Raw genomic sequence first — 11,863 nt, forward strand, 5'->3', positions numbered from 1 at the left:
TGGACCAGTTTCAAGCCATGGTGGGATACCTTTCCGTTCCACACTCCCTTACATTCACAGAAGCTGATGATGCCTCTGTGAGCCAACCACATAATGCACCTTTACACATTGAAGCCTTCCTACACAAAAATCAAATAAAATGAGTCCTGATAGATGGAGGAGTAGGTCTAAACATTTGTACATTGAGCACTATTAAACAATTAGGATATTCTGAAAAAGGCTATAAATTCTACATATGCAATCACCATCAAAGCATATGATGATGAAGAGTGCTCATCTAAGGGCATAGTCACCTTTCCCCTCAGAGTTGGGTTAGTTACAAAGGATTTGGTTTGTCAAGTCCTAGACTTGGATCTCACATATGATATATTGCTAGGACGTCCATGGATTCATGAAATGAGAGCTATTCCCTCAACCTATCATCGATGTATCAAGTTTCCACACAATGGAGTTGAAGTGACTGTCAAAGCTGACCCAAATCCATTCATATATTGGAACAATCTGCAAACTTGATAAAAAATAACAATCCCAGTCAATTGAGAAGCTATTCCTTCATCAACATATGTGGATCTAGAATCCTTGAAACCTTCTACATCAAAGCAAGCAAAGCTCAAAGAAAAGTTCAAGTTTAAAGACATGGTATGTGGTGAGTATATCTTTCATGTTGATGAACTCCCACTTTCTCCTAACACATTTAGTCAATAGGAATAATCTATAAACAATTTTCAATTCCAAGGAATTGGGTATGAACCACCTAGTGTTGTGGCTACTAAGTCTGAGTGCAAATCTCCTCTAGTGGTGCAAGCAACTCTTGATATCAATAATCCTAAGAGTGGTTCCAACAAAGAATCTATTGAGCGTATCGCCAACCCTCTTGAGAACTCACATAGCTCTACCATTTCATCCACTCATTCCATTTCCACTCCACTTCTACACTTGGATCAACAAGAATTAGAAAAGCCCTTACTAATTGAGGATCAAAAATCAAGCTTTCAAAAGAAAAATCCAAAAGTCAAAAATAAAGAAAAGTCCTTTAGTACAAATCAAAATCAAAAGCTATTAGACTCTACAAAAATCAAAGTCAAGGATAAAAATCCTATGAAAGAAAAAGAGTAAGAGTTGATCTCCCCTAATATCAAAATAACTGGGGGCAAAACTTCTAAACTTTCAAGTCAAAAAACATACTTGTTGATCCTAAGTCTCCATCATGCTATCCTACTTTCACTTCTTTTCGCAATCATAAGCCTTCATCACTCATCCACTTGTTCTACACATCCTTTCCCTTCTGGCGATACATCATGGACCTTTAATGGAGCTTCCTCGTGGGACTTTGTTGTCAAGGATGCACAAACTTCTTTAGGTGACATGCATATGGGATTGTGTAGTCCACACGCTACTAATTCTATCTCAATTCTTTTATCAAGGAAGACAGACATTTGAACTACATATCATTTAGTTAAGGAACAATGCAGCTACAATTATAAGATAAAGCCTCACACATTTGAGGTGGGTGACTTAGTTCTCAAAGAAAATATTAAAAATCAGCAAGACAGAGAGAAGAAGGGAAAGTTCGAATCAAATTGGCTTGGTCCTTACATCATTACAACAGCCTATGGATCCGGTGCATATATGCTCTCAACCTCAGAGGGCGAACCTTTGGAGGATCCTATCAACAACATGCGCCTTCACAAGTTTTATGCATAGCTCTTCATAGTATCCTAATTCAAAAATACAAAAAATATCAAAAATATCAAAAATACAAAAAAAATCATAAAAATAAAAAACTGTTACTTGGTGAAAATATGGCAAACAAACGCCTTGTGACACAAAAATTGAAAAATAAAAACAGTAACAGAAAAACATTTTGTCCAACGGTGAAAACCACTTTGGTGGTGCCCTAGGCAAGTACCATGGTGAAAATTGGGTCACCGACACCATGTGTAGAGACATTGCTCCTCCCTCCTTCAAGATTCAATTTCATCATTTCACTTTGCACACACTCACAACCTATTCATTCATAATAAACTTACCCATTCCCATCATGGCTTGTTATTGATCTACTCAAGATTGGTTAGCCATTCCTAATAATCCTTCCTTTTCACCCCTTTTCGTCCATAATAAATCAGCTCCTATTTGTGGCTAAGGCAAATCCTACGTCTAGTGATGGGTGTGGAACTGAGAGCATGACATGTTTTGAGGAGTACAGTTTTTGCCAACTTTCTTCAGTCTAGCCACACACAATCCGCAATAAAACAACATTTGCATCACCAATCCACAATAAAATTCCATCTTCTCCGCAATAAAGTATCAATTGCATGGATTCAGTCAATTTCAGATGCGGTACAACAACAACTATGGACTTCAACAAATCAAATATTTTAACAGACTCAAATAATATTATGGTTCAGTGCTATCTAACCTTTTGTGAAAGTAAACATTGTGACCACAATCAAATAAGACTTATACAAGTGACAAGAGACACTAAACTTGAGGACTACAGTGGATGTTGGTGTCGAGTCTTGGTTTTATTTTGATTTTATCTTTTGGTGACATGTCTTTTAGCTTTTCCAGGATGTCTCTGACTAGAGATTCTATCTCCAGGATGTCTTTGACTAGAAAGGCGAGGATGGGGTATCGTCATCTATTTTTCTTTGTTGTCTGTAGATTGTCTCTTAGTAATGCTATGACTTGTCCAAGGATATGAGGACACTAAGAGTCTAGTGTGAACTGGGGCATTCCTTGTTTGTGACTATCTTATCTCCATGCAAATGGGTACAATGACTTTCTAGGTCGAACATATGCCTCGATTGCCATAACCTATTTTTCCATAATAAAGCTCAATGATGATAAAGCACAAGAAGCTCTTTCACTTCCATATCTTCTATCTTTCATCCCCCTTTCTTGATTGACTTCCATCATCCTTCTTGAGTTAGTGTATCCTATTATCACATGACTGAGTATAATGATACACCAAAAATTTACATTTCATGTAGTTGCACCTGCATTACCACATATAAGCATTTCATACATACATATAGATATCACAATTGCATCACATCCTGCACACAACACATGTTATCACATTTTACATTTTTATCATGTAAATAGTTATTTGCATTATCATATTCATTTGCATTTCAGACATTCACGTTTGCATTGGCATAACATATAAAACCATAAAAAATAAAAAATATTGCATTTCATTGTACATATTTGCATCCATATCATAACCATCACATAGAAACATACATCATGAAACATCTCATCACATAGGTACACATGCATATAGCTACCGCAAGGATGAATCTCATATATATATATATATATATATATAAGTGTCATGATACAATGATGTCAAAATCATATGGCTACAATCACCCAAAGGTGTCTACATCATCATACAAAATGGTACAAAACTGATACATAGGGAGCCCTCTAAGGCTATGATGAACTCCCTCCCTTGGAGCCGACTGGCCTCAATAGAGTCTGAGCCCTGGAAGGACCCACCCTAGGATCATCTCTCCTATCCCCTCTATCTGGTGGTGGTTGATGACCCATGACCCCACCACTCGATGCCTGTCTCTTGTCTCTCCCTCCAATGGTCGTCGTCATCCGCAATGGTCTTCAAAATGTCCTAGCCCACTAATCTGGTGGCACCACTCCATAGTATAGGTATCTCTAGTAGCCTATCTCCTCCCTGGCTCATAGAACATAGGCGTATCCAGCCCCTATGTCCTCTGTTGCCTGCCTCCCTGCCCTTAGTACTGTCTCAGCCTCTGTATAGCGTTGAATAGCCTGATCCCTCTCCTACTCAGTGTCCCTTAGCTATCTCCTTAGCCTAGCTGTCTGCCTCTCCAGATCCTGGATCTCATCTGCCTGTCTCTAGCAGATCTCCCTCAAGGAGAGTCTCTCATCCTCCTCCCCCATCCCACAGCCAATCCTCGTGTCGCCCTATCTGGACAGAGGAACCCATTGTCACTCCTGCCAGTACTGCTGGTAGTAATAATTTTGTCTATGTCATGGTGTGCCAAGACACGTGTCCAGCCCTCATCTCCAGTCTTGGATCCTAAAACACTCATCTCAGTGCATCCCTGTCTCCATCTCGATCATAAGGAACTAATTCCCCATCGATCGGTATCCACAGTTTCCTGTACACATCCTCCAAGGTGGTTGTCATCTCACCCATCAAAAAATGAAACGTACAAGTCTATGAGTTCCATCTATCAGTTAGCACAATCAATAATCCCATGTTCGCCTGAAACTCAAGCATATACATAATGTATCGCAGTCCCATGACCTCAACTGCTACTCTATCCTTGAATGTCAGCTCTAGTCATAAACTCTAAGTCAAAGGGAATCTCTCTCATGACTCCAACATCGATAGGTCCTCCTACAATCAAGCAAATCAACTATGTCAATCATAGTGGCATTCCCTGTTCATCAAAAAATGTTGCTTTTTATCCTAGTGCTTATGATTCTCTATCCTAGTGACACTCCTTGTTCATCACAAAGTGTTGCTTTTTATCCTAGTGGTACTCCCTGTTCATTACAAAGTACTAAGTGTTTTTGCACTCCCTGTTCATCACAAAGTTCTACTCTTTTTAGTACTCCTTGTTCATCACAAAGTACTATGTTTTGGCATTCCTTGTTCATCACAAAGTGCCTCGATCTGTCTTATCCAAGGGCCTTTGCTTGAGTGTATCCTCTTGAGTAGTTTCCTAATTGGCAATGTATGTTCTATCACATAATTGTCAATCCTAGCCCTATCTGCTATCCTAGTCTTCCTTAGAGGACCTACTTGAGTGTATCCTCTCAGTAGCTTATCCAATCGATGACGTATGTTCATCATAGAATTGTCGATTTGTCCTTGAAGATGCAAACATGCTTGCATACTTCATAGACACACTTGGCACCAACACAGACGCGCCTTAACATTTTTCCACTCGCTTGACATTTTTCTAAGACCATTCCTAGAGCACATTTATTGCAATACCTAGCATGCATTTATGACAACATTTATTGCGACAAAGTACAAGGATATTTTGCGGTACTCACCGGCTCTCCTGCATCTACTGGCCTCTAAAATCGGCGAACGCGATTGAATATGTGAACCAAAGCCATTGCTGCTGCTCTCTGCTATCTCTACACTCTGATCTCTTGGATGTGTGGATGATAGTGAGGTTTTTTTCCCCTCATGGTCTATCATATAGACTACCCTAGCCCTCGTCTCCCAAGGCAGTCTTCATTATCCCATGACTCTGTCACTCCATCCGGTTGGTCCATTCTAGCCTTTCTTTCTTATCGAGCGATTGTCTACGATCTTTCCAGACATTTTCATCCAATCTCTTGAGGGGGCATATCATTCCCATCTTGGAGCAACTCTGTATCAGTTCATCTTATCTTCTTTGAAACAACGCAACAAGTTGCATTGTCTCAAAGAGGGGCAAAATGTAGACACCTAAAATTGTCTAGTCTAATTAAATAAATATTTTATTTATTTAATTATTTTAACCTAATTCTTCTATTAATTAAACAAATCTTTATTTATTTAATTCATTCATTTATCCTGTTCTAGCCTTATTTCTCATTTAAATAAATACATTTATTTATTTAAATTATCCTTTTTCTAAATTAAATAAATACTTTTATTTATTTAATTAATCCCACTTCTTCTATTAATTAAATAAATCTTTATTTATTTAATTAATTCATTATCCTTTTCTACTTATGACACATGTCATTCATCTATTAATTCCTACACTACCTACCCTCTCATTATTTTCTTATTTTCTCTACCTACCCTTTACTCATAGCCGACCATTTATCTTTTACACCTCTCAATCTTATCCCTCAATTTCTTATAGTGTCTTCTATATAAGGAGATGCTTCCTTCATTATCAAACCCCCCACTAACTACCCGACTACTCTATGCTTTCAAACATCATATGCGATGAAGCCTACTTGCAACCACATTTCCATTCTTTGTTGAGCTCTTGTGCACACATAAAATTTGAGAGCAAATATATCAAGCAAGATCAATGGAGATAGGAAGAATGGAGATTCAAACCCTATTGGACATGTGATGGTATAATCTTTGTGATTTCATTTGATTTGCATTGTCTTAGGTAAACTTCATATGTTATGGTGGATCTTTGTTGTTGTTAGGCTAGGGTTTTGTGGTTGAATTCATTTAGTCTTTCCATATTGTTTATCCACTTTCACCATAAATAGTATGCATGGCAGTGGTAGTATATGATGATCATCACTTGTCAAATGGCTTGGAATGGTACATACCCATGAAAGAAATCAAGTGTGTAATTCCTATAGTCACAATCAAGATCAGTCTTATAACCTTGCAAATTTAATAGCATCATATGTTTTAGAACTTAGGCAGTACTCTTAGGGTTAGGTCAAGCTCTTACACTTGCTTTTTAGCGAAGCCTCGTTGTTTGTTTGCTTGGAGTCTCATTGTATGATGTTTTATTCATAACTTTAAATTAAATATATCATTTTATTATCCCACCATATGACCCCTTAGGTGTCATTAGAGGTCGTATTGTTTCCTAAGAGGTCATATGGTGTCATGTGACTCCTTAAGACACCATATGACCCCTTAAGACACCATACGACCCATAACAACACCATATGGTGTCCTAAGGGGTCATAGGATGTCATATGACCCCTCAGGACACCAATGACCCATAACAACACCATATGGTGTTCTATGACCCCTTAAGACACTATTTGGTGTTGTTATATGTCCTATGGTGTGCTAAGGGATAATTGTGTTCTAAGGGTCATATTGTGTCCTGGATTCGATATCTCTTCCTCTCCCTCCCCCCTCCTCTCTCTCTCTCTCTTTCTCTCTCTCTCTCTCTCTCTCTCTCTCTCTCTCTCTCTCCTTCTCCCTTCCTCCATACCCCATCCCTCTCTCTCTCGCTCTCTCCCCTTCTCCCTTCCTCCATACCCCATCCCTCTTTCTCTTCTTCTATAATTCCTATAGTCACAATCGAGATCAGTCATATGGTGTCCTCTCTCTCTCTCTCTCCCCCCCTCAACCCTACTCCTCTCTCCCTCAACCCTACTCTCTCTCTCTCCTCTCCCTCTCTCTCCCTCTCCCTCCTTCCCTCTCTCTCTCTCCTTCCTTCCATCCTCTCTCCCTCCACCCTACTCTCCCTCTCCCTTCCTCCATACTCCTTCTCTCCCACCCTCCCCCCTCTTCTCTCCTTCTCTCCCTCCCTCTACCTCTCTCCCTCTCTCTACCTTCACTCACTCTCTCTCTCTCTCTCTCTCTCTCTCTCTCTCTCTCTCTCTCTCTCTCTCTCTCTCTCTCTCTCTCTCTCTCTCTTCCTCCCCCTCCCCCTCCCTCCCCCCTCTCCTCTCCCTCCCTCCCCCTACTCTCCCTCTCCCTTCCTCCATACCCCTTCTTCTCTCCCACCCTCCCCCCTCTTCTCTCCCTCTCTCCCACCCTCCTTCCCTTCCACCCCCCTCCTCTCTCCCTCCCCCCTACTCTCCCCCCCCCCCCCTCTCTCTCTCTCTCTCTCTCTCTCTCTCTCTCTCTCTCTCTCTCTCTCTCTCTCTCTCTCTCTCCCTCTCTCTCCCTCCCCCCCTTTTCATTCACATCTTTTCTACTACCAATAGCGTATACTGGGTACTAAAACTATTAGTTCACTACCCTGCCATAACTTTTTTAAGGCGTAGGAGCATGTATGTGGTACTTATTACTTATAAGCACATACAGGGTACTGAGCCCATTATTCACTACCCTGCGATAACATTTTTTAGGATTAGGAGAGCGTACACACTACTTATTAGTCCAGAATGGGAAAAAATAATATCGTTGGGCTTGGCAACATTTTATGGACTAACAACGCGTACACAGTTATTAATGTAGTGCGTATGCAGTACATAGACATAGTCTTAGTTGCCCAAGAGCCTCAACGGTCTCAAAAGAAGTTTTTGAGGTTGTTGAAGGCCCCACTGGAATTGTGTCTACACTTTTATCACTGTTTTATACATAGAAGTAAGTGAATTTTTTGTTTTTGCATGATTTCAAGTGATTGAATTGTTGTTCTTATTAGTTTTATCAATAGTATTGTGATTGTTTAATAGTTTGATTCCAAAAAATAGTGATAAGATACATATTTATGGTTATTTGTTTGTTTATAAACTTTTGTTTACATATATATGTAATATGATTCTATTTAGGACAACCAATATCAACCATGGGAAAGAACAAGCGGGAACGATAGAACAACAAGAGGCTCAAAAGGAAAGACAAAGGCAACGTATGAAGAAATTTGCTTGACATAAGAACAATGGGAGAAGAAGGTATGTCATCCTCAACATCTCAATTCGATTTACCAAATGAATATAATACACCTAATGCAATTGAAGAAGAGACATTTGCTTTACCGTATGAACCTAATGTAATTGAAGAAGATACCACATTGAATAATCAATTAAATGATGAACATATTACACCTTCTCTACTTGATGATTTTAATGTACATAATGCACCAATGTTAACACCTCCTAGAATCATTCATAGGAAACCAAAGTATCTAATTGACATTGATGAGAATATATTGAAGCCAATTCCCAATAAAATGAATGAAAGAACTTGTAGGAGAATGGTTAAAATAATATGGTAAAACTATTTTGAAAACTTAAATCAAACCACAAGATGTCAATTAATTGTTCAAATGATTAAAAATTTGAATTTTAGAGAGAATGAAAATTTTAGGCCTAAGATCATCTGAAAGTAATAGTGAAAGAACTAATGTGAGAAATCTATTTGATGCATATCAAGATATTGGTTCAAAATCACGTACTAAAGATTCTAATGCTACTCAATGTGTCATTACATCAACCATAATGAGCAAGAAAATAAAAAAAGATCATTTGATAAGCAAAACAAGTAAGTCATTAAACATTAGTAGAACAACATTAAGTAAAGCATTAAAGAGACGGGAAAAAATGGAGGAACCTAACAATAATTCTCTTTGGGTATTCTCGGGTAGACTACCATGCAAAGGCAAGGTTGTTGTTGATGCACTAAAAACGTTAATTGAAAAATTTGGCATGACAACACAAGAGTTTCGCCCAACCAAAGAGACGTTGTTAGAAAGTGAATTGGGTCTACAAATCATAAGCCACATGCCAAACACTATTTGGATATGACTCAAACTAAATTTTATGAAAGATTCCTTCAAAAGTTTCCTCAAGTAAGAATTTCTCAAAGATTTTTTTGAAATGGCAAAACCTTTTTATATTAAGATTAATCATGTACGCACCACATGTTGTTGTAGGATGCATATTGAATTTTCCATGCATTATGATATTTTTCATCATATTTGTTCTACTTTACACACTAACGATGTTTTGCGGGAATGTAATATACAAGCACCTCCTAAGTCGGTAAAAGAATTTATTTCAAGTGTGCTATGTAATAGACATGATGGTTGCATTTATTATAAGATGCCTTGTTTGGAAGGTTCTTGTGCTATATGTGGTGGTTTGCAATGTTTACCAAGATGCGTACATTTGGAGAGCACACATGAAATTGGTACGAAACTAGTTTCTTTTGGAAAATACAAGACAATCACATATGAAGTTAAAGATGGAAAAGATTTGAAGAGATTTGAGCTAGTGAAAAATGATACATGTGTAGCTCAATTTATGAAAATATTTCAAGAGAAACTAGTTTATGAGTACATAATGCATACACATAGAGCTTGATGGTTAGATGAGCAATTCAAATTATGTAAGGACACATTTCCTCTTGGCATCATTGTCTCTATCATTGATTTCACTAAAAATTATACACTACAACCTCAAAATGAAGTGCAATCCATGTATTATCACTCTACACAAGTTTCTATTTTTGTACACATAGCATTCATGCATGTAGATGATAGCACAGAGGAGGATAGAAAGGTTGTAAGAGAGTATCACTTATACATAAGTGATGATCATACTCATTCATCAGAGTTTTTACAAGGATGCTTTAAAGTTTTCTATGATAATTTAAGGGAAAGGAACATACAATACAACCGACACTTAATATGGTCAGATAACTGGACCGCACAATTCAAGAATGCAAGGATGTTTTATTGGATGACAAGGATGCATATGACAAGCAGTGTATAACATTTTTAAAATTTCACTGAGGCTGGACATGGTAAGGGAGAGAACGATGGTGCAAGAGCATGTGTGAAAAGAGCCCTAGCTAGGGAAGAATTGAAGTACGAAGGTGGTGCTGAGTTGATAGATGCAAAAACAATTGTGCAATGGTGTAAGTCTACAATGGGTCCAAGTAATCCAGGTACATCAATAGTTCATAGATATTTTTTGTTGATCACTGTATCTAACATTGAAAACTATCTAGATTGTTGTATAGTTGCAGGATCGAGTGACATGCACTCATTTATGAGTTCAAATTCAAGTTCACTGGTAATTTATACGAGACAGATGGTATGTTTTTTCTCTTCATGCATGTATTGTTTGTGGGAAGAATGTGAATCACAAGAGTGGGTTGAAAAATGGTCTTGTAGACCGTTGGTTCCCATTGATTCATATCAAATTCTCAAAGCACTACAATTGAGCCAGATGGAGACATCAGTGGATTTTGACCATGTATCCAACCTAGTGGATTCAAGTGATTTTTTAAGTTAATTTTTTTGCAAGTATTCTTTTTGGATCATTTTGTTGTACATCATACTTTATTTTTGGTATTAATTAACACTTTATAAAATGTAAGTCATGTGTATGGAGTTGTTGCAGAAGAGAACAATGAAGAAGGAACAAATTACTATTTGTGTCGTTGTGTTGAGCCAAAAAGAAAATTGATAACCACAATCATTGACGGAGAGGGTATTGAGTACCCAATAGGGTCTGTTGTCGTAACAGGAACATGGCTTCGGAGATACCCTATCAAGAATTCTGATGTTTGGTTGTTCGAGGACTTTGAAACATACAGACATATTCTTCATTTCTCTAACCTTGTTGTTGCAATAAATATTCATTTGATTAAGTATCGTGGCAGACCTCATAACAAGTTTTTATGGAAAGTTTGTGAATTTGACCATGAGGCAATACTTGACACAATGCGGGTTAGAGCCGATCCTGAAGGCTCACTTGATTGATTCTATGGTTCAGAGTAGAATGATTTTGAGAATTTTGTATAAATCATTGACGAATGGTTCTATATTCATTTTTTGTATATATAAATGCCCATGAGCTAATTTTTACATGTTTAGGGGCATAATTTTATATATTTAAATGGCAATGAGCTGATTTGTACATATGTACATGCCAAATTTTGTATATTAAAATGGCGATGAGTTGAATCGCACATATTGTAATGCCCAATTTTGTATAAAAACCCATGAGATTATTTGTATATTAAATGGCGATGAGTTGAATCGCACATATTGTAATGCCAAATTTTGTATAAAAGCCCATGAGATGATTTGTAAAATATTTTTTTGTATAATCAAATAGCCAAGAGCTTATTTCACCATATTTAGAGTCAAATTTTTGAATAATAAGTGATAATATTTTATGATTATTGTGTGTGTCAATGTTTTGTAACTATGTTTTGAGTATATGTGTTGTGTCCCTGGTCAATCATGAGCATTCTTGATTCTTGTATAATCATGGAGAATTATTTGAGTCATTATCGGTTCATAGGGGTCATAGATTGAGACTAGATACAATTTGAGCAAAAATTGTCATTGTTGTCAAAAAAATTGTCAAAAAAGTTGTCAAGCAACTTCTACATTGCGTCCGCAGGGTATGACTCTCAACGTTTCAGCGCTTTGGGATGCACGACAGGGGCATGCCTAGCGTAAAAATACCC

This window comes from Cryptomeria japonica, chromosome 1 (assembly GCF_030272615.1).
Source record: "Cryptomeria japonica chromosome 1, Sugi_1.0, whole genome shotgun sequence".
Taxonomy (NCBI): Eukaryota; Viridiplantae; Streptophyta; class Pinopsida; order Cupressales; family Cupressaceae; genus Cryptomeria; species Cryptomeria japonica.